The sequence below is a fragment of the Marmota flaviventris genome, chromosome 8 (genome assembly GCF_047511675.1).
Source record: "Marmota flaviventris isolate mMarFla1 chromosome 8, mMarFla1.hap1, whole genome shotgun sequence".
In the NCBI taxonomy this organism is placed as follows: Eukaryota; Metazoa; Chordata; class Mammalia; order Rodentia; family Sciuridae; genus Marmota; species Marmota flaviventris.
This window is the reverse complement of record NC_092505.1, coordinates 40,800,218-40,814,778: the sequence shown is the minus strand read 5'-3', so window position 1 is coordinate 40,814,778 and position 14,561 is coordinate 40,800,218. Positions and strand designations below refer to the sequence as shown.

Genomic DNA, 14,561 nt, shown 5'->3' with positions numbered 1-14,561 from the left:
AGGGTGGGTTGTGCAGCCTCTGAGTTCAGGTTCGCAGTGAGTTCCGGCACCTTCGGAAAGCCGGCTCCGGACTCCGGCGGCGGTCGCTGTGATCCTAGCTGGGGCGCGGGCAGTGCTGGTGGTGGTCCCGCCCCCGCTCCCAGAGGCCGCCCCACTCGCCCGCCTCGGCCCCGCCCGCCGCTGCGACTGGGCCTCGCTCCCCCTCCTGCGGGCGCGGTACTGCCTCAGCTCCAGCCCCGGCGGCGGGAGCCAGGCAATGCACCGCAGTGCGGGGCCCGCGTACCCGCTGCCGCACAGCCCCCATCAGTGAGGGACCGAGGCCTCAGAGGCCCCACCCCTTCAATCCTTGGGGAAGTGAGGCAGCCTGCGAGCGCTGCAGAGCCGCTCAGTCTGCAGCCCCCACCCCTGTAGCGACCCCAGCCATCCCATTATCACCCTACCCTGCCCACCCACACCCCGCCCTGAGTAGGCTTCCCATCACTGCAGTGACCCTCCCTTCTCACTGCAGTGAACCCCAGCGCCCCATCACCGTAGGACTCTTCCCCCCTAAAGCCACCCCTTTCTTCTGCAAAATGCTCTTTAATTATTGCAGAAATCCTCCCCCATCTCTGCAGGTACCTTTAGCAGTTGTGGTCACTTCAGTGACCACTCACCCCAAGCGACGCTCCCCCATCACTGCAGCGACTTCCCCGCACCAGGAAGCAGCCAGCCTTGCCATCACTGCAGCGCCATCCTCCTACTCTTGCTGGGGGTGGGGAGGATGTGCAGGATGATTCCCTTAGGCTATAACCCCCGGGTTTCTGACGTTACCTGGGGCCTTGAGAATGAAGCCTTTCAGCCTTATGGCTGCAGACTGTCCATGTCACAGAAGTGACCCCCGTCCCCACACACCCATTCCTGCAGCGCCTCAGGAGAAAACATCTCTGCTTCTAAAAGAGGTCCCTTGTTATTGACAGAATTTTCATGTGGTTGACACTGTTCCCCTGCAGATTAGGAAAGTCTGTAAAACTTCTTCCAGGAAGTGAGGGTGTTTAAGGGTCACACATGCAAGCATTCTTACAGATGCCCCACTCGTTCTGCAAAGAGAGCTTGAGGAGAGCTGGGTGTGGGGCAGCCACTGGGGAGCAGGCTTTCAAGACAGGCTCAGGGTTCTCACCCCCCACCCCTTAACTCCATCCTTTTAATTCCAATCACACTGGCCCCCAGGGGATATCCTGCCTCCTGGAGCACCTGAGCCCTTAACCCCAACCCTCTGCCTTGCTTAAACCACTTAGCATAATAGAGATGGCTTGGCCTTTCCCAGAAACTTCAGGGTGGAAATGCACAAGGACAATATAGAAAGCACAGACACTGTCACAACAGTGTAGTCCACAGGACACTCCAGCTGGGTCCCAGCTCTGTTTCTTCCATACTGTCTGAGCCACTAACCTCTATTCTCCTTTCTCTGCTGAATCCACCCCAGTCTCAACACTAGGGAGAATTAGTGGATGAGCTGGGTGGTCCCTTCAGGGTGATACAGGCTCCCAGGCAATACTAGCCTTGCTCTTGAGAGCCCCATGGAGACCCAGGCAGTGCCCACCTTCCCCAAGGACTTTATGTTCTGTTCCTTCAGCAAATGAATCAGAGCCATGTGTGGCCCTCAGGCCAAGTATGCAGGAAGCTGTCACCTGGGAGACTTGTACACATAGAAATGGAAGAAGATGCCCTTGTCTTTGGTCCTGAGGAGAACTTGAATATAAGACAGTCTTCCAGGAAGATGGTGTCCTTATGGGAGATCACACACACATGGGCAGAAGCCATACTGTGCTGGAAGCAAAATTGGCCCTGAGATCCTGTTGGGAAAGCTGTCTTAGCTGAGGCAAACCAAGGCAGAGACAAGACAGCCGCTCCACAAGACACCTAGACCATGTTGCAGGGTGGGGCAGGCCAGTGCAGGCTTCTTGGCACCACTGGGTAGGGACACCAAAAAGGGATTCTGAGGTCCAGCTAGAAGGCACTTTGGTGGTGGGGTGTCAAAATGGTAGCTGAAGGTAAGAGAGGACAGCACAGCCACAGAGGGTTCAGGCGCTTGGTTCCAGGAGTTGGAGGAGATATGATGTAGTTAAGGGATGCCTGGGGCTAGTGTGAGCTGCTGAGTGCTAGGCAGAGGAGAGGGGTTGAGGCTAAATAACTGAAAAAACTCAGCCTCTGCCTTAAAGAAGTTTACACCGAGTTGGGTGACCTAGGCGCTATGGTGCAAGCCTATAATCCCACAGTTTGGAAGTCTGAGGTAGGAGGATCGTAAGTTCAAGGCCAGCCTTAGCAATTTATTGAGGCCCTAAGCAACTTAGCAAGATCCTGTCTCAAAAAATGGAAAGGGCTGGGGTTGTGGCTCAGTGGTTAAGTAGTTAAGTGTCCCTGGATTCAATTCCCAAGACCAAAAAAAGAGGGGGGGGGGGTCAGGTTAACATACACACACAGCCAATGTAGACTAAGATAAGCGCTGCATTACAAAGGAATAATGGGTGTTATAAAAGCTTTTAACAAACAGCAGCCTTATATAAGAGGGACACTTGCTGGGAGAAAGTATTTAAGTTGAGTCCTAAATGGGAATTAGGTCGTGAAGGGGAAGGTGTTTCTTCAGAGGGATCAACCTGGAAACTGTGAGAGATCCAGAGGGGGTGAAAAATACAAGTAGATATGTGTTTTCTTGTCTTAGTCAACATTTTGGAGTGCTTAGCATCAGCTGGCTGTGTAGATTAGTGGTAGAATAAGTGTTTAGCACATGCAAGGCCCTGGGTTCACTCCCCAGCACCAAAATCAGTATCACCACCACCATCATCGTCAAAGCAGCCCTAAAAGATAGATACTACTATTATCTTATAGATGAAAAGATAGATATTACTATTATCTTACACTTTTCTTCGCAGCACCCAGAGAATAGAAGCTCAGAGAATTAAGTAATTTGCTCACAAGCTGTGGTAGAGCTAAGCCGCGTGGCCTTCTATAATCCAAGCTTCTTAGGATGCTGATGCAGGAGGATCACAAGTTGGAGGTCAGCCTGGGCAACTTAGGGAGACTCGGTCTCAAAAAAATAAAAAAAGAGGGCTGGAGATATAGCTCAGTGGCAGGGGCCCATCAAGCTCAATCCTTAGTACCACAGACAAACAGAAAGTGGTAGAACCAAGATGTTGAACTCAGACCGTCTGGCCAGAAACTTTGTTTTTATTATTATTTTGCACTGCAGATTGAACCCAATGGTGCTTTACCACTGAGCTCTATCCCCAGCTTTTTTTATTTTGAGACAGGGTCTTGCTCAATTGCTGAGGGTGTCCTTAATTTGCTGAGGCCTCAAATTAGCAATCCTTCTGCCTCAGCTTCCCAAGTCTCAAGGATTATAGCATGTGACAATTCACCCTGCTAGAAACCTTGCTTTGAATTACTACTATAGATAATGTGGCTTTCTTTTAAAATTTTTGTATATTTATTCATTTACTGAAGATGAGGTTATGCTATGTTGCTCCCTCTGGCTTTGAATTCCTGGGCTCAAGCGATTGTCCCACCACAATCCCATTTCCCCACCTCAGTAGCTGGAACTGTAGATACATAACCCCATGCCCCGCTTTCTTTTTTCATTCTCTCCTGACCCCCTGCACTGGGAATTTTGTTATTGGTTCTTTTTAGTTATATATGACAGTAGATACATTTTTATATAATTATATACACATGGAATATATCTAGTTTGAGTCCCATTCTTATGGTCGTACATGATGGTGGTATTCACTATGTCAGATTCATTCCACTGTCTTTTTTTTTTTTTTCCTGTCCCCCCACCTTCTCTCCATTCCTCATTGTCTAATCTATTTCACTTATATTCCTTCCCTCAAACCACCCCCTACATTATTGTGGGTTAGTGTCTACCTATTAAAGAAAGCATTCAAACTTTGGTTTTGTGGGACTGGCTTACTTCACTTAGCATGATAGTTTCCAGATCCATCCATTTGCTGGCAAATGTCATAAAGTCATTCTTCTTTATGGCTGAGTAATATTCCATTTTATATATATATATATATATATATATATATATATATATATATATATATATATATATATGGCATTTTCTTTATCCACTCATCTATTGAAGGGCACCTAGGTTGGTTCCATAGCTTAGCTATAGTGAATTGAGCTGCTAGTAATACTGATGTGGCTGCATTACTATAGTATGCTGATTTTAACTCCTTTGGATATATACCAAGGAGTAGGATAACTTTGATAGTAGGGTCAAATGGTGGTTCCATTCCAAGTTTTCTGAGGAATCTCCATACTGCTTTCCAGAATGGTTGCACCAATTTGCAGTCCCACCAGCAAATGCCAACATTTATTATTTGTATTATTTTTTTTTAAACAATCCAGAAACATTATCCATGAATTTATTATCCCAGATGACCAAGCATTTTGATAATTATTATTTTCTAGAAATCCTAGGGGAAGACCAAAAGAAAAATTTACATATATTCACGTAAGGAATTTTATGTGCTGTGCAAAGACAGGGCCATGTGGCTCCCCAGAAGGTTCTGGGCCCCATTTAGACTGTCCATTTTACAATTCTAGTTCCACAGACAAACAAAAAGTGGTAGAACCAAGATGTTGAACTCAGACATTAAAAGAGCTCCAAAGGCCTGTGATCACAGGCACTGAAGAGAGTCACAGGCCTTCCTGCTCCAGTTAGACCCTTGATGGTTGAGTGTGTGGGAGCTGCTGAGGCTTGCTTCCTGGGTCTGGTGGAGGTCCTGCTACAGGACCTGCAGCAACTAGCGTAGGAGTGAAAGGTTGCTGTCTCTTCAAGGCAGAGTAGGGCAGGAGGCCGTTCCCTTTTTATTGGATCACTGCCATCCTGGCCCCATCCTGTTCACTGCTGTTTGGCATCTGAAGCTTTCTTGTGTAGCTCCCATTCTGAACTTGGAACCAAGGGGCCAGTACTTGAAACAGTTTTGGGATCAAGTCCTTTTCCATGAGCCAGAAATCAACCATGCGCATAGCTCATTTGTTTGTGTCTCCCAGCTTTCCATAGAGCTTCTCAGGGTAGCCCCTCATCCCGTCCACACACGCCCATGGTACCTTGATTCGTTCGTGTCACACTAGTCCAATGAGCAATTTCCACAAAAGGTAGATGCCGGGACTTCAGGCCAAGGCCTAGTAGGTGAAATACCTGTTATTTGTTCTTGATAATTGCCATTCTGACTGGAGTGAGATGGAATCTCAGTGTCATTTTAATTCACATTTCTCTAATTGCTAGAGATGTTGAACTGCACTAGGAATTGAACCCAGGGGTGCCCCAACTCAGACTCCCCAATAGATAGGATTACAGGCATGTACCACCATACCTGGCCAAACTATTTTTTAATTAACAAATAAATACCTCATAGTTCTTGCATATAACATGTTGTTTTGAAATATGTGTACATTGTGGGGTGGCTAGACAGTGTGGCTTTCTCTTTCATTTATTTACCTATTTATTTATTTATTTATTGGTGCTGAAGATTGAACCAAGTGCCTTGAGTACATTAAGTACATGTTTTACCATTGAGCTACATCCCCAGCCCCAATATGACTTTGTTTCTTTCTTCTCATTATTATTCTTCGCAGCACTGGGGATTGAATCCAGGGCCTCTCCATCAAATCAGTACCCCAGAGGTCCAAGGAGTGGGTGGTTGAAGCTGGGCTCATTCTCTCCAGTTGAGCAGGTAGGAGGCCAAGGAGTGGCTTCCTTGCATTGGATAGGGCCTGGCACACAGTAGGTGCCCAGTACATTTTGGCTAAGTGATGGTGCGAGGAAACCCAAGATTGTACCAGTTTTCTAATCTCCCTATGGAGCAGAGAGCAGGGCTACTGAGGTCCCCTGTTCAGAGCATCCACTTACCTACCTCAGCCACTCCCAAGTTTGTCTGTGGGCTGCTGCGTTTCCTCGGATCTGGTGTTAGAGGGACGATTCCAACTTGTCCCTCAGGACAACACTGCCCAGGTGTGGGGGCTGGAACTTCGCAATGACTTTTCCAAGGGTGGTGGTGATGCAGGGAGTGGGGCCATAATCCTAAGGGAAACAGCCTTAGAAAATGACAGTGGGGACTAGGGATGTAACTCAGTGGTAGAATGTTACAGGCCCTGAGTTCAATCCCCAGTAACTCCTAAAAGGAAACAGAAGAGAAAATGACAGTAAGATGGGTCACCTTGTTGTAAAGCACAGCCTCTTTGTCTTCTGCTCATGGGTTTCATCCCTGTCTTTGAGAATGAGGTCTTGTTTCCCTCAACTTCAGAAGTAGATATACACTCAGAGCTGAGCTCAGAAAAAGTTAGGCCTAGAGAAACAGAAGGGTTTTGCTTCTTGCATATCTAAAGCTCGATTTCCACAATCCCAGCCCCTGTCTGAAGCCCAGATTGGAAGCTGGCTTCATTCAATCCTTCGTCACTCCATACACACTTCTTGGAGCATATTATGTGCTAAAGTTCAAGCTACAGCAGGAAACAAGACAGTGATGGGGCTTTTCTCTTCATGGAAGACATCAAACAGTCAGACAATGACCTCTTTAAACTTCTTATTTGGAAATGACTTCAAAATTTATTCATTTCAAAAGTTACTTGGAAAAAATTTCAAAACAAAAGTTGCAAGAATAGCATTTTTTTTTTCTGAACCATTTGAAAACAGATTGTACATATCGTGTCTCTTTACCCCTAAACACTCCAGTTAAGAACAGGGACACACTCTTATATAACCATACAATAATTGTCAAATTCAGAAAACATAATATTGAAACAATACTATTATCTAAATCATGGTCAATATTTCAGTTTCACTAATGTTTGCAAAAATGTTTTTCATAGCTCTCCCCACTCCCATCCAATCCAGGATCACACATCGCATTTAGTTAATAGTTCTCTTTAAAGTCTTCTGTTGAAAATGGTTTCTCATTCTTTTTGTCTTTCCTGATTTTATTTTTATATTTTATTTTTTTTGCACAGTTTTGGGGATTGAAGTCAGGGGGGCTTCATGCATGCTAAGCAAGTGCTCTGCCGCCAAGCTAGACCTTCTGTCCCAGAGTTTTCCTCCTGATTGGAAGTCTAAGGTTTTTCTTTTCTTCTCTCTCTCTCTCTCTCTCTCTCTCTCTCTCTCTCACCCCCCCCCTCTCCCCTCTCCAGAGAGGGGGGGGGAGGGGGGGGAGAGAGAGAGAGAGGACTTTGGACCTCCAGGGCCCTCTTCTGTGTACTGGCTTGATGGTGAAGCCATTAATATATATATAAACATAGGAAATATATATGTATGTACATATATGTATATATGTATATATATATAACAGCTATTAAAAAAGAAGAGAAAAGAAAAGAAATACATGAATATATATATGAATATATATATATGAATATATATATGAATATATATATATGAATATATATATGAATATATATATGAATATATATATGTTAGAGTCTGTAAACAAGTCAAAATAACACCTGGCATTTTGCCAGGGGAATGTTAAAGTTCGTAAACAAGTCTGGATGGTGCCTGGCAAAATGCCAGAGGGAGTGGTTTGAGAAGTAACAAAAGCGAGCCATTAAGTGTGGAGATTCCTTATTGGTTGACTGATGTATCTAGTTTATGCTAATTAGATAAGCTGTGTGGAATGTATAAATACTGCTCCTGTCCTGCAATAAATGGCTTCCACTCCTGCTGTATCAATCTACACAAGTTATTCGTCACCCCCCCTGATTATTTTGCTGCAGCCAGACTGCGGCATATATATACTTCCTTTGTCACCCAGGCAGGCTCAGAACTCATGGGCTCAAGTGATCCTTCTGCCCCAGCCTCCCAAGTGGCTAGGTCTATAGGCACACACCACTGCAACCAGCCAAATACTGTTTTTTTTTTTTTTTTTTTTTTTAAGAGTATTAGCCAGTTACTTTACAGAATGTCCCTTTGTTTAGGTTTGTTTGCTGTTTCTTCATGATTAGAATCAGGATATAAACTTTTGGCAGGAATACTACATAAATGATAAATTATTCTGACTAGACCACCTTGGTATGGTTTGTGTTAGAAAATATGATATAACTTTGAATATCTGATTAAGATGCTAACTTAGTGTTCTCCAGACAGAAAGAGAGAAAGAGAAAGGGGGGAGAGGGAGAGAGAGAGCACACTCGTGTGTGTAAATGTGTGTGTAAAATAAGGAATTAGCTCATGCTATTATGGAAATTCATAAGTCCAGATCTGCAGTGTAGTGTGACAGGCTTAGGACCCAGGAGATGGTGGCACACACCTGTAGCATTTGAGTCCAGCCTGGGCAACAGTAAGAAAGGAAGCAAGGAAGGAAAGGAGGGAAGGAGGGAAGGAGGAAAGAAGGAAAGAAAAGGACCCAAGAGAGCCAAAGGTATAGAAGAAATCAAAAGGCAGTCAGTCTACTGGAGAATTCCCTCCTTTGGGAGGAGGTCGAATTTTTTTTTCCATTCAGGCTTTCAACTGATTGGATGAGGCCCACCTACATTGTAGAGAGCAATCTGTTTACTCAAAATTCACTGATTTAAATGTTAATCTCCTCCAAAACCACTCTCTAAGTTGACACATAAAATTAACCATCATGGGTGGTATCTGCCAGATTTCTCCACTGTAGTCTACTACTATTTTTCTTTTTGTAATTAATTAAGTCCTTGGTAGAGAGATAGTTTGATTCTATGTAACTTTCATGATATTCACCAAAATTTCAGCCACAACTTTCATCATCCATTAATGACATGTTTTTTTTCTGTTTTATTGAGGTATAATTTATATATGATAAAAGTCACCATTTTTATTGTGGCAACATACACATAATGTACAATTTGTCATTAATGATATCAAGAACTTTTCCAATGTTGTGCAATCATCACCATGATCTAGTTCCATTTAATTTATAAATTTTTAATTTTTAATTTTTTTTTGCGATACTTGGGATTGAACCTAGAGGCATTCTACTTCAGCCCTTTTAATTATTTTATTTTTAAATCATCATCATCATTTTGGGTATTAAGGATTAAAGCCAGGCATGTTTTACCAAGGAGTATATCCCCAGTCCTTTTTTTTTTTTTAATAGCATGTGCAAAAATTTATTTAACAGAATGATGAAGAAGGGACAGTAAAAAGTTTCAACCAGTTAAAATGGAAATGCGAGATGAGCGCATATATATATGCAAACAGGAATGCTGAAACAAATATATAAATACATGTGAAACTAGCCAATATCCCAGTTCATTTTATTTTGATTTTTGCACAGGTTCTCCCTAAGTTGCTGAGGCTAGTTCTAAACTTTGTATCTCCTGCCTCCTTCCTGGGTCACTGGAATTATAAGCATGGACCACTACATCTGGCTCCAGAACCTTTTTTTTTTTATTATTAATGAGAAGCCCTGTACCCACGAAGCAGTTATTCCCCATTCCCCACTCCTCCCAGTTCTTAAAAAACATTAATATGCCGTCTCTAAATTTGCCTGCTCTACATGTTTCATACAAATGAAATCATACAGTAGTTGGCCTTCAGGTGCCGGCTTCTTTCATTTAGCATAGTGTTTTCAAGGCTCATTCATGATGTAATATGATATACTACTTTATTCCTTTTATGGGTGAGTAATAGTCCCTTGAATGGATATACCACATTTGTTTATACATTCATCTGTTGAAGGACATATAAGTTGTTCCCATCTTTTGGAAAAGTGAATAGTGTTACAATGAACATTTAGGTACAAGATTTTGTTTGAACATCTTCCCCTCCCCTTTCACTCTGCCCCTCTCCCTCCTCCTTGCTAGGTCAAATCCAAAGCCTCATGCATGCTAGGCAAGTGCTCTACCATATGTCATGCCCCCAGCCCACCTATGTATTTTCTTTTTTTATATATTTATTTTTTAGTTGTAGTTGGACAGAATACCTTTATTTTGCTTATTTATTTTTATGTGGTCTGAGGATCAAACCCAGGGTCCTGCATGTCCGAAGCGAGCACTCTACCGCTGAGCTGCAACCCCAGCCCCCCACCTATGTATTTTCAATTCTTTTGGGTATACACCCAGAAATGGAATTTCTAGGTCATATGGTAATTCTGTGTTGAACCTATTGAAGTTTTCCACACCAGCTGAACAATTTGACATTTCCATCAGCAATGTTAAGGGTTATAGTTTCTCTATATCTTCACCATCACAAATCAAAATAACTTACCACATTTCCCTTTTATGAATCTTGCTTTTAGTGTCATTCTAAGACCTCTTAACCAAACCATGGGTCTCAAAAGATTTTCTTCTGTGTCAGCTTCTAAGAGTTATATCGTTTTACATTTATTTATTTATTTATTTTAAAAACAGTTCACATATTTACTGGCAGACCAACCCAAACCAGTACTACAGCACCTTCACAGCTAAAGAAAGATTGCATTCCTAGTTAAATATTCCCAACTCCCCGATTGATCCGGTGGTGACATTTTCAGCTTGATGGGACAAGATGATCATAACCTCGAGACAACATGAATATGGGTGCCATTTCAGGTGTAATTCCTGGCAGACCCAGCTGGGTTCTTCTCCAGGATCTACTCTTGGAGTGTCTCCTCCTTCGTTCAAATCCACTGGGGAACGGGACAATTTTGCTTTTGTTCATTGGCCAGGAATCGCTTGATCCTCAAAATCTTGTGAGAAGACATGGCGAGGAACAGAGTCAAGTGCACATGCAGCTATGGCAAGAAAAGGCCAAGAGGGGGATGAGGGCATTTAGAAGGTGCCACAGACAGGTGGAGCTTCTAGAGTTTATATTTAAATCTCTGATTCACTGGAAATAATTTGTATAAGGTATGAGGTTTAGACCAAGGTTGTTGTTTTGGGTTTTTTTCTTTTTTTGGGGGGGGGGGTCTTTGCCTATGAGTATACAATAACTCCAAAATCTTTTGTTGAAAATACTCTTTTGCTCCATTGAGTTGCTTCTGCATCTTTGTCAAAAAATCAGTTGACTTTACTTATGTGGAGCTATTTTTTTAGTTCTCTATTCTGCTCATCAGTCTATATGTGTATCTTTCTGGCAACACCATACAGGATTGTTTATTTTTACCATACAGTCTTGATTATTGTAGAGATATAATAAGTCATGAAATTTTATGGACTGATTCCTCCCATTTTATTCTTATTTTTCAAAATAGTTATAGTAGTTTTAGTTCCTTTGCCTTTCATATAGATTTTAAAATACTCTTGTCTATATCTACAGAAAGTCTTGTTGAGATATTGATAAAGATTACATTTAACCTATATGTCAATTGAGGAGAACTGACGTGTATGTGTGTGTGTATGTGTGTGTGTGTGTGTACTGATGATTGAACCCAGGGGTGCTGGACTACTGAGCTAGATCCCCAGCCCTTCTAATTTTTTTAAAAATATCTTTATTTTATTCATTTATTTTTATGTGGTGCTGAGGATCAAATCCAGTGCCTCACACGTTCTAGGCAAATGCTCTACCAGTGAGCCACAACCCCAGCCCAGCCCTTCTAATTTTTTATTTTGAGATGAGCGTTTGCTAAGTTGCTGAGGCTGGCCTCAAACTTGTGATTCTCTTGCCAAAGCCTCCGAGTTCTGGAAATACAGGTTTGTGCCACCACTCCCACTGAATATCGACATCTTTATCACACTGCTGTTGTCTGAGGCAAGGTCTTGCTATGTTGCCCAGGCTGGTCTTGAACTTGGGAGCTGAAGCTGTCTTTCCACCTTCAACCTCCTGAGTAGCTAGAACAACAGGCATGTGCCACTGCACCCTGTCTACTATGTTGAATCTCCCCAATCCATAAGCACCAGTGTGTTTCTCCATTTACTTAGATCTACTTTATTTGTTCATTTTTTTTTGGGGGGGGGGGCGGGGAGTTGTTTTGTTTTTGATACTGGGGATTGAACCCAAAGGTGCTTAACCACTGAACCATATCCCCAGCCCTTTTAAATTTTTATTTAGAGGCAGGGTCTCTCTAGGTTGTTTATAGCCTTGCTAAGTTGCTGAGGCTGGCTTTGAACCTGTGATCCTCCTGCCTCAGCCTCCAGAGTTGCTGGGATTACAGGCGTACGCCACTGCACCCAGCTTATTTATTCACTTTTAATTTGGATTTTAAAATTTTGATAATGCTGCAAGAAAGTTCATATTCCAATGCAATTATCATGGAAGAGAACTTGACCTCAACTTGGGGGAAGGATCAGGGATAGCTGTTCAGAACATGTCACTTTAAAATTGAGATTTGAAGGATGAATAAGAATTAACTAGTTGTCAGACACGATGGCACACACCTATAATTCCAGAGGCTCGGGAGGCTGAGGCAGGAGGATGGAAAGTTCATAAGCCAGCCTTAGCAACTTAGTGAGGTCCTAGGCAATTAAGTGAGACCCTATCTAAAAAAAAAAAAAAAAAAAAAAGAGCTGGGGATGTATCTCAGTGATTAAGCACCCCTGGGTTCAATTAGCTAGGCAAAGTAGATGGGGAGAAATTTGCAAGCAGAAGGCATAGTGTTTTCAGAGGCCATGAGTAGACAGAAAGCATGAAGCTTTACAGGAAACAAATTAAAGTTCCTATAGTTAGAGATCTGAAAGCAAGGGAAGAGTGAGGTCAGCTGATCTGGAAAGGTCAACAGTTGCTTGTCTATTCAGGCCTTTAGAGCCTTGTCAAGGATCCTCAGCTTTACTTGAAAACTAGAAAATAGAAAGCCATTAGAGATATTTAAACTAGGGAATATGATTATACATACTTCATTCCAATTTAATGAGTTATTCTCTTTCACAAGTTCATATGTATATAATATATCATATGTATAAAATACATATATGTAATACAATATGATAAATATGTAATAAAATGAGTACACATTCAGGATAGAAAATCGTAAAGGATATTCAATGAAAAATTTAAAAATTCCCCTCCCTTTTCTTCCTCTGTTCCAGTCCTAGAAGTAATCAATGTGGTCACTATGTCTTATGCATCTTACCACTGTACAGCAGCGAAGCCAGCCTACAGAAATAAATGCTCAAGTGTGTAAGAGAATATAGTCAAGGATACAAACCTGTTTTAAGGGCCAGGGAGACAATGTGATTGTGGGACCTCTTGTATGAAAACTAAAATTAAAGAACATGATAGATGGGATTAATAAAAAGCTAGAAATATCTGAAGAACAAATTAATGAGTTAGTAAATCAGATTGAGGAATTCTTTCAGAAAACAATATGGAAGGATACTGACAAAAATACAAGTTCACAGATATGAAAGCTAGACGTAGATGTCTGAACATTCAGATAATAGGAATATCCAAGAGAGATAAATTAAAAGGAGAGAGGGAATACTAGAAATAAATTTCTCAGAACAAAATAAAAACAAATAACTTCAGATTGAAAAGACGCTTAGAGGCTCAAATAGAAGAGAATAAAGAAAAACCAAAACATATAAATTCTAAAGGAAATCTAAGAACAATATAGGTAAGAGAAAAATTCAAAAATGTTTGGAGAAACATTTGAAAAAATTGTAGAATGGCTACAATGGAATAAGGATCAATTCACATAAGTAAAGCAATACTTTTAAGTATTTTAAGTAATACTAGTGGCAAGAAAAAGCATAAAAATACTTTCAAGGTTTAGTTGAAGGAAATAATATGTAAACAAGAATTTTATATCTAGCCAAATTATCATTCAAATATGAAGACAAAATAAAGATCTGTCATATAGAGATGCACATGAAAATATTCTTGGAAAAGTATTCAGATACAAAGAGATATAAATCCAGGAGCTGTTGCAAAATATATGGGAACTATCTTACTTTACTCTTTGTTAAAATTTATTGTTGTCTTAAAGAGAGAGAGAGCGAGAGAGAGCAAGAGAGAGAGAGAGAGAGAGAGAGAGAGGGAGAGAGAGCGCTGGGCTGGTGGTGCAAACCTTTAATCCCAGCAAGACTAGGGAATGTAGCTTAGTGATAAATGCCCCTGGTTCAATCCCCAGTTAAAAACAAACAAACAAACAAACAAACAAAAACAGGTCAAGGATCAGAAACATGTATAAAGTAAAGAGTTGGACTCTGCTGGTTCCAGTGGCACATGCCTGTAATCCCAGCAATTTGGGAAGCTTAGGCAGGAGGATGGAAGTTCAAGGCTAGTCTCAGCAACTTAGTGAGGCCCTAAGCATCTTAGTAAGTCCCTGTCTCAAAATAAAAAGAAAATGTAAAAATGCATTCTACTGTAAAATAAATAAACAAATAAACAAACAAACAAACAAATAAATAAGAAAGAGCTGGACTTGTGGCCCATGCCTATAATCCCAATGATTCAGGAGGTTGAGGCAGAAGGATCAAAAGTTTGAGGCCAGCCCCAGTAACTTAGACCCTGTGTTAAAATTAAAAAGTAAAAAAGAGCTGGAGATGTAGCTCAGTGATAGAGTACTCTGAATTCAATGCCCATTTGTTATTAATTTTTAGTTGTAATGCTTTATGATTAAGAAACACAGTCTATAAGCTACTGATTTGTTGGAATGAATTGGTCTTCTTTGTGATCTAATATGTGGTGTATTACACACATA

At 41.6% G+C, this 14,561-nt stretch overlaps 1 pseudogene; it reads right to left on the bottom strand.

The window, feature by feature from the left end:
• Positions 1-10,035: 10,035 nt before the first annotated feature.
• The window catches only part of LOC114105137 (large ribosomal subunit protein eL39-like), a 30,654-nt pseudogene continuing 26,128 nt past the window's right edge, over positions 10,036-14,561 (bottom strand).